Source organism: Gavialis gangeticus, unplaced genomic scaffold (assembly GCF_001723915.1).
Source record: "Gavialis gangeticus isolate Ggan-Ray unplaced genomic scaffold, GavGan_comp1, whole genome shotgun sequence".
Lineage (NCBI taxonomy): Eukaryota > Metazoa > Chordata > Crocodylia > Gavialidae > Gavialis > Gavialis gangeticus.
Window position 1 is genome coordinate 86,077,807 of NW_017728992.1, and position 8,818 is coordinate 86,086,624.

Here is an 8,818-nt window from a genome sequence, read left to right on the forward strand (position 1 = left end):
CTGACAGGACTTGCCTCTAATGAACCCATGTTGGTTGCCCCTAAGCATACCCTCCCCCACTGACCCCTCATGGACATGTGCCAGGATAATTGTCTTAAAAAGCTTGCCCAGGATCGAGGCAAGACTAACTGGCCTATAGTTTCCTGGGTCCCCCTTCCTCCCTTTTTTGAAGATGGGAACAACATTGGCCCTCTTCCAGTCCTCTGGCACTACACCAGAGCACCACAAGTGCTCGCAAAGCCATGCCAGGGGTCCCACAATGACAGCTAATTCCCTCAGCACTCTGAGGTGGAGATCATCAGGACCAGCTGATTTAAATACATCTAGTCCCTCCAGAAGTTCCCTGACTAGATCCTCACTGACCCTTGGCCTGGATGTGCCTCCCCTGTAGTTGAAAATGATGAGGTTTAGACACTTGATACATCTTCTTTCTCATAAGTTATAATCTGAAACTTTCTTTCCCTTATTTATCTTGATGAGACCAAGATCCACCCCTGCAGCATTTGACATCAAAGGGTGCATCCAGAGAAGTGCAGACATTTGTTTCCCCAGGGACATGTAGCAGCTGGACACCTTGTGCCACTGCTACTTGTCCCTGGGGAACCCCTGTGCCATGTGGGAGGGAGCTTTCAGGGAAGTAAAACCCAGTATGGGGGGGTGCAGTTTGATTGTACATCCAGGGAGATGGTGTTTATATTTGGGCCCCAGTGTGGGGATAGTTTTAATTTCAGCCAGTGGGCTTGTATTTTGTTTTACAATTTAAACTGGGGGACTAAATGTGGCAAGTGGGAGAGGTCAGTCTAGAGGCCATGGAATATCCCTGAGGGGCATGTGAGGCCTTGAGCCCTGCCAGGGGCCACAGATCATGACACAGACAGGTGGAGACCAAGGGTGTCAAAGCCTGAGGTAGGAGAAAGAATAGAGTCATCCCAGAGCCCAGGAGGGGAGAAACCAGGCCCAGGGACCTGGAGCCCTAAGGCCAGGTCTAGCGCAGTGGGCCTAGGCTAAGGCAGGCAGCTAGAGAAAAGGGGCAGAAGCTGAAAGGTCCATGGCCCCAACAAGGATGGACAGGCTTAAGGAGGCCTGACCTGAGAGTGATTGACCAATAACATGTGTGAGGCATGGGTATGACTGTAGGGTGGAAGGAGGTCACAAATAGCCTTTAAGGCAACAGGTGCCCTGGGTTACAGGAGGCCCTGGAGGGTCTACTTAGCATGAGAGGCAGAACTGAGACTAAGGTCCTAGAGAGACCTGCTGGCAGAAAGATGAATGAAGGCTCACTCTGGGATTCTAAGGTAGCCTCCTTTTCCATAGATCAACTAATTACATCAAGGCATGAAAGACGAGGGAAAAGAGAGGAGTCCCAGGAAGCCAGACTGAGGCAGGAGCTGCACAGCCACCAGGGAATACTACGGTCACCCCTGAGGCCCAGTCTTGCTATAGGAATCTATTTCTAAAAGGGTGTAAATAAGGTTCACCAAGTTGTTAGACTCCCATATTTTTGTTACCAGGGACAGGATGATATCTTACGTAAATAATCTCTAAGAGCTAACAATTTCCAGAGAATGAACAAAAATCCTTAGTTGCAGCTAGAGTACTTACTGAATACAGTCATCTTTTATGTACATTTCAGCTTTCTATGCCCTACCACTGGCTTTTAAATGTAATTTAATGTTTTTCATGTTACAGCTGAAATTTCCATGAATAATCAAACATTCATTTCCCACTAGCTTTCTTAATTGCTGCCAATTAGCATAGAAGGGAGCATAAACAAGAGTGCTTTTAACAATAATACTAAGGTTGTAAGACTTCATCTGTGAAGCTAGCAATATATACTTGCACATAGAAAAGAACACAGAAATATAATTTATTTGAAATAAATATATGAAGGCTAATGCTCTTTGAAAAGATGGAGGCTTTCAACTAACTTGTACTTTTCTGGGCATCATTGTCTTGAAGTGAAGATTTATGTCTAATGTATAAAAATCCATACTATTATTCAGATAAGAACTTGAGGATTATGCCTGTCAAAATTCTAGCCCCTGTGACTGATTGAGAAAATGTTTCCATATTTACAGTGACCCACAGAGCAAACTGGTGCTCAGAGAAGCAGGATGTACCATTATTTAGAGTGGTCACAATCTGTCATTAAACCTCCAACAAAGATTACACTTCCTGAGATAGGATTCTTCCTCATGCTCTTCTCAAGGTGGTGCAGCTGTGCATTTCCCCAGCCTCAGGCCTGTGTTTGCCTGACATAATTTGTCTCAACATAAATATATATAGTTCCCTCTCTCCAGCCATATGCTACAGCTGCTGCATCCCATTGCCTGCATGTAACACTTCTTGCCTTGCAGGTGGGCAGGTTTGTGAAGCCCCAGGCAGGACTGGGAGGAGGCACTGCAGCCAGGATGGAGCTGTGGGCCTGGGAGGGGAGAAGAGGCAACGGGTGGAAGGCCCATGCCAGGACGGGGAGGGCAGGGCTGGTGGGATGGGGCTGACATGGGGAGGCAGCACAGTGGGGCATAGTTGAGGGTATCTGTGTGTAGAGGTGAGTCAGTATAGTGTGGAAACATTGCTGCAGTCATACAGGTTTGCAACCCATGATTTCATTTTTTTTTACTGACAATCTGCAAACTTTTTACTGACAACCAAACTGTCTTTCTAGAGTTGGTGTTAAACCTGTAAATTTGAACTCAGACCTTGTTACTTCATAGACCCTAGAAGAAGGGCTGCATTTGCATTGTATAAGATGCATGTCCATTTAAAAAAAAAAAAAGTTTGGATGTAAGTAAAATTTTGCATGTTGTCATTAAAAAAATGTGCTTGGGTTGGCAGCCCTGTATCCCAAGTATACTGTTACCATGCAACTAGTTATGATGTTGTGTTTGACTAATGACCTTCTCCCACTTTTATAATAAGAGACAAAACTGTTTAAAATATGTTTAATTATTACTTAGACTATTACTATTAAGAATCTCCATGGACTTGCTTCCACTGTCTGAGCAAATAGAGAATAATGTTAAAAAATGTTCTTCCATCTTTGTGGGGGGGTCTTGCTATAATATGGGGTTGTAAACTATTAGCAGAAAATAAGAAGTGTGAATCATCCAGGAAGCCTTTATATAATCTTACTGTGCAATATTAATTAGTATTTGTAGCAAATTTTTAATTAAAGGAAACAGGGCAAGTAAATAGAATGATATGATTACATCTGAAAAAGTAGGCTGTGTACTTGCTTTTGATACAAAGAAATTTGAAAGCTTATTTGTTTATCAAAAATGTTTAATTAGAACACTGTGAAAGGGAGATAGGTTGTGGCAGAAGAAAACTAAAGACAAATTTAAATCAGTTAACATTTCAAGGAGAAGTAGAAGAGAAAAAGAATCAAGATTATTTAATATTAGATGGTGATTGTAAGAGGAATGGTAAGAGTACTTATAAGTATGAAGAGAAGATAGTGGACTACTAAGTAAAAAGTACTTTATTAATAAAAGAGAAAATGCAAATCAAATCCTGGCCAATTTGCCTAGGCCCACATAACACAGGAGGGATATTGATAATAGACAAAGGCCGCTGAAGTTCTACTCCTATCAAAACTTGTGCATCACCAACTCATTCTTTCAAATGAAGTCATGCCATAAGGTATCATGGAGTTCTCTCAACATCCAACCACTGGCACCAGTTTAACCTCATCATCACCAGGCGGTCCAATCTCAATAATGTCCTCTGTACGCATAGCTACTGACTACAATACTGATCACTTGCTTGTGGTCACTAAAGTTAAACTGAAACCAAAGAAAATCTACTCTAGTATCACTGTTTTCCCCACATTAAACATCGCCAATTCATCTGATTATCAGAAAACCTTGCAGTTTATGGCAGCTCCAGAGGAGTCTGCTTCAGAGCTGCCTTGTGTGAGACTGTGCAGAAGTGGGGAAGCCTTAAAAAGAAAAAAGAAGATCTGTCATTGCCGACTTCATATTTGGCAAGCAGATCAGGAAAAAAAACAGATTGGTTCAAGGCACACTCACATTAATTGATTCTATTTATCAAGGTGAAAAAAAACTGCTATGATTTCATAGTTTCATAGTACTTAGGGTTGGAAGGGACCTAACCTGACCATCAGGTCTGACCTCCTGCCCTGGGCAGGAACAAGTGCTGGGGTCATAACACCCCAGCCAAATATCTATCCAGCCTCCTCTTGAAGACCACTAAGGTAGGAGAGAGCACCACCTCCCTTGGGAGTCCATTCCAGAGCCTGGCAGCCCTAACCATAAAGTAATGCCTCCTGATATCCAGCCTGAACCTTCTCTCTAACAACTTGTGGCCATTATTCCTAATAACCCCCAGCGGTGTCAGGGGGAACAGAGCCTCACCCAATTTCCACTGGTCCCCCCTGGTGAGTTTGTAAATGGCCACCGGTTCCCCACTCAGTCTTCTCTTGTGGAGAGTGAATAGATTCAGGTCCTTTAGCCTCTCTTCATAGGGCCTGCCCCACTGCCCCTTGACCATGTGAGTGGCCCTCCTCTCGACCCTCTCAATGCCAGCCACATCCCTTTTGAAGTGTGGTGCCCAGAACTGGACACAGTACTCCAACTGTGACCTGACCAATGCTGCACAGAGGGGAAGGATCACCTCACTGGACCGGCTTGTGATGCATCTGTAGACATGACAAGGTGCAGTTAGTCTTACTGACCACTTCCTCGCATTGGTGGCTCATGTTCATCCTGGAGTCAACAATGACTCCAAGATCCCTTTCTGCCACTATATTGACAAAAAGGGTGGTCCCCAGCCTGTGTGTTCCTGGTTCCTTCTCCCTAGATGCAGTACCCTGTACTTGTCTGCATTGAATTCCATCCTATTCTCATCCATCCACCTCTGTAACCTGTCTAAATCTAGCTGGATTCCATCCCTCCCCTCCAGCATGCCCACCTTGCCCCACATCTTGGTGTCATCAGCAAATTTGGACAGCATGCTTTCCACACCCACATCCAGATCACTGATAAAGATGTTGAATAGTACAGGCCCCAGGACCAAGCCCTGGGGGACTCCACTGCCCACATTCCTCCAGGTCAAAAATGACCTGTCTACCATCACTCTCTGGGTGCGACCATGTAGCCAATTTGTCACTCATGTGACTGTGTAGGCATCAGTGCCACAGTCACCTAGTTTTTTTCAGAGAATGTGGTGAGAAACAGTGTCAAAGGCCTTCTTAAAGTCCAGGAGACAACATTCACCTCGACACCCTCATCCAGGGACTTTGTGACCTGATCATAAAAGGAAAGCAGATTAATCAGGCAGGATCTGCCCTCAATGAACCCATGTTGGTTGCCCCTGAGCATTACCTCCCCTGCTGTGCCCTTGCAAATGTGTTCCTTGACAATTTTCTCAAAGGTCTATGTTAAATCACAAGAAGAATGCCTCAGAATTTCCTTTCACGTTGCAGCCAGTAATCATTGGTGCAGCATCTTGAGATGTGTTGGACAGCACTCCTTGCTTTCCTCTGTTCCTTCAATCTGCAGTTGACATCAGAGGAGTGTATGATGGAAACAAGGAGGTGATAGGTCCAACTCCAAAGAAGTCAGTTCCAGTAAAGACAGCATCAGGAAAAGTCATAACAGACCAAAAGCAACAGATGGGAAGATAGGCAGAACATTATCTTGAACTCTGTTCAAGGGAAAGTGATGTCACTGACACAGCCCTTGATGTCATTGTTTGGCAGTCTGTCCTTGAAGAGCTTGATAATATTCCAGCTGTTAAGGACTTAAGTAAGCCCATATACAATCTGGCCATTGGCAAGGCCTCCAGGAAAAGATGTCAGTCCTGAAGAAATGATCAAGTGCAGGGAAAACTGTGCCTCTCCCCCACCTATACAAGCTTCTTACTCACTGCTGCACAGTAGGGACCAATGCCACAAGATACATGCAAGATGCCAATACAGTCACCCTGTATATGAATTAAAGGGACAACAGTGACTGTAATGACTATCATGGCATTTCACTACTAAGCACTGGTAAATAGATAATTGCTCAGGTAGTGCTCAGAAGACTTCAGATCCTTGCTGACCGTTTACCATGAGTTACAGTACAGCTTAGTAGGTCCACCATAGATTTCATAGATTTCTAGGGTTGGAAGGGACCTTGGAACATCATCGAGTCCAACCCCTGCCCCTGGGCATGAAAGAGTGCTGTGGCCAGATGACCCCAGCCAGGTGTTTTTCCAGTCTCTTCTTAAAGATCTCCAAGATAGGGGAGAGCACCACCTCCCTTGGAAACCCATTCCAGACTCTGGTATCCCTTACCATAAAGAAGTTCTTCTTAATGTCTAATCTAAATCTGTTCTCCATCAGTTTGTGACTGTTGTTTCTATTTACTCCATAGATATGATGTTCTCACTCCAACAAATCCAAGAAAGATGTAAGAAATAAAGGAGACCTTTCTACATCCCTTTCATTGACCTAACTAAGGCCCTTGACGTTGTCAGCAAAAAAGACCTCTTTGAATGATTGGAAAAGATTGTCTACTAAAACTCCTCTGTTTAATCCATTCTTTCCATGACGGAATGCACAGAATGGTCAGCCATGATGGATCAAGATCTGAGGGGGGGTTATTTTGTTTTTTAAGGGCCAAAAAAAGAAAAGCAAATTTCCCATTGGTATGTTTTAGTCATGATCAGTGTTGACTACATTTAAATCAACTTTATAATTGGTTTCCATTTCTGAGCACATGCTGCTTTTGGTAGCAGACTAATGAGAGACAGTGTATTTGGAGAGGTTTCTTTGCATGCAAATGTAATATCACAGGCCCTGGTTCTCATGGGGGCCTTCATCACCCTGACATCTACCAAGAGTGCAACACAGCAGTGTGCAGGCAATCCAAGAAGTTTTTGAAGAGTTTGGGGGACAACTTCCTGGTGCAAGTGCTGGAGCAGCCAACTAGGGGCCATGCTCTTCTTGACCTGCTGCTCACAAACAAGGAAGAATTGGTGGGGAATGGAGTAATGGATGGCTACTTGGGCAGCAGTGACCACAAAATGATTGAGCTCAGCATCCTGAGGAAAGGAAGGATGGAGAGCAGCAGCATAAGGACCCTGGACATCAGAAAAACAGATTTCAACTCATTCAGGGAAATTATGGGCAGGATTCCCTGCGAAGCCAGACTGAGGGGGAGAGGAATCCAGGAGAGCTGGCTGTACTTTAAAGATCTGGTACTGGGAGATAAGTGTCTTGCAGCCCCCCAACTCCCTGATCACAATGGCAGAGTGGGGGCTAGGAAATGAGGACCTCCCAGTCCTCGCTCCCCAATCGCAATCTCAGAACAGGGTGCTTGGAGTTCCCTGCTGCCAAGGCAGGGGGACATAGTCCTCACCTGGGCTCCGCCACTGGAACCCGCCCCAGCAGCAGGCAACTCCCTAGGGCAGGAAGTAATCTCCCACCCCTGGTGGACGGCTGACCAGGAGCAGATTTGCTCCTCATCAGGCATCTACAAGAGCCTTACTGTGACATTACTAGTTGAAAGTAAATTTGCTATTTGCATTTGCAAGTAGCAAATTTACTCAGGATTAGTGAGGTTTACTGCAAAGTAAGCATATGCACATGTAGACGCACATGCTTACTTTGCAGTCAACTATGCTACTGCACAGTTGAGCATCTCGTGTAGACATGCCCACTAGTTCTGCTCTTGCTATTTTACAGTACACTGTAATTTTTTCAAATGGGTATCTTTAAGCTAACTAACTTCAAAAATCTTCTTTACTTTGGTAGCCTCAATTGAAAACTTTTCATACCAAGAAATAAAAATAACCACTAACCAAGAAGCTGCTTTTAATTTAACATTGTATAAGAACTTTTCACTGTTTGATATTTTTGCTTAGTTTTTACATTTTGAATCCATCTTAGTTTATATGTTGATAAGTGAATTATGTCCAGAATACTCAAAATGTGTATAACAATCATTTCAGGCACATACCTCATGGTCAGTCAGGCACTGTACAGGGTAAGAGCTCTCAGTCAAGAGATTTTTGTACCAAGGGACACATCTCCTCAATGACACCGTCAGTAATTGGAAAAATATCACAGCTCATCTTTGCTTTTCACATTTGAAATGCAAGCATCAATTAACAATCTAGAAAAATAGTAAGGTGTTTCCAAGTTTAAAGTATTTTCATTAAAATTTAGCTGTCAGCTCATTGCCAAATTAAGCTATCAACAAATTTATCTGGGAGTAAAGAGGTGATATTAGAGAAGATAAACATAATGAAAGCTAGGAACGATGATGTCCCTCTACATATATTTTTGAACAATGGATATCCAAAGACACTAGCTAATTCCCATGTCACTGAAAGACATGTTAAATATATCTCCTACTTTATTTAATGATCTGAATTCCATAGATATTTTACTATGACTGAAAGAATGAAACATCACCTTTTACACTATGCTGATGCCATCTTGACAGCACTGTTAATATTTAAAATGGAAGGCTGCAAGACAAGCAGATTGGGTCAGATTCTAAGTACATCAAATTGTTTATTTAAAAAGAAACATCAAATTCATAGATTCATAGATTCATAGATTAAGGGTCGGAAGGGACCTAGTAGATCTTCTAGCCCGACCCCCCACCAGAGCGGGAGAACAACAAAAAACCCCAAAAAGAGAAATGGGACTCAAATGAGTCCAGCCAGGTAGGCATCCAGCCTCTTCTTAAAGACCCCCAGGGTAGGGGCCAGCACCACTTCCCTTGGAAGTTGGTTCCAGCTCCTAGCCGCCCTAACTGTGAAGTAGTTTTTGCGGATGTCCAATCTATACCTCCTCTCC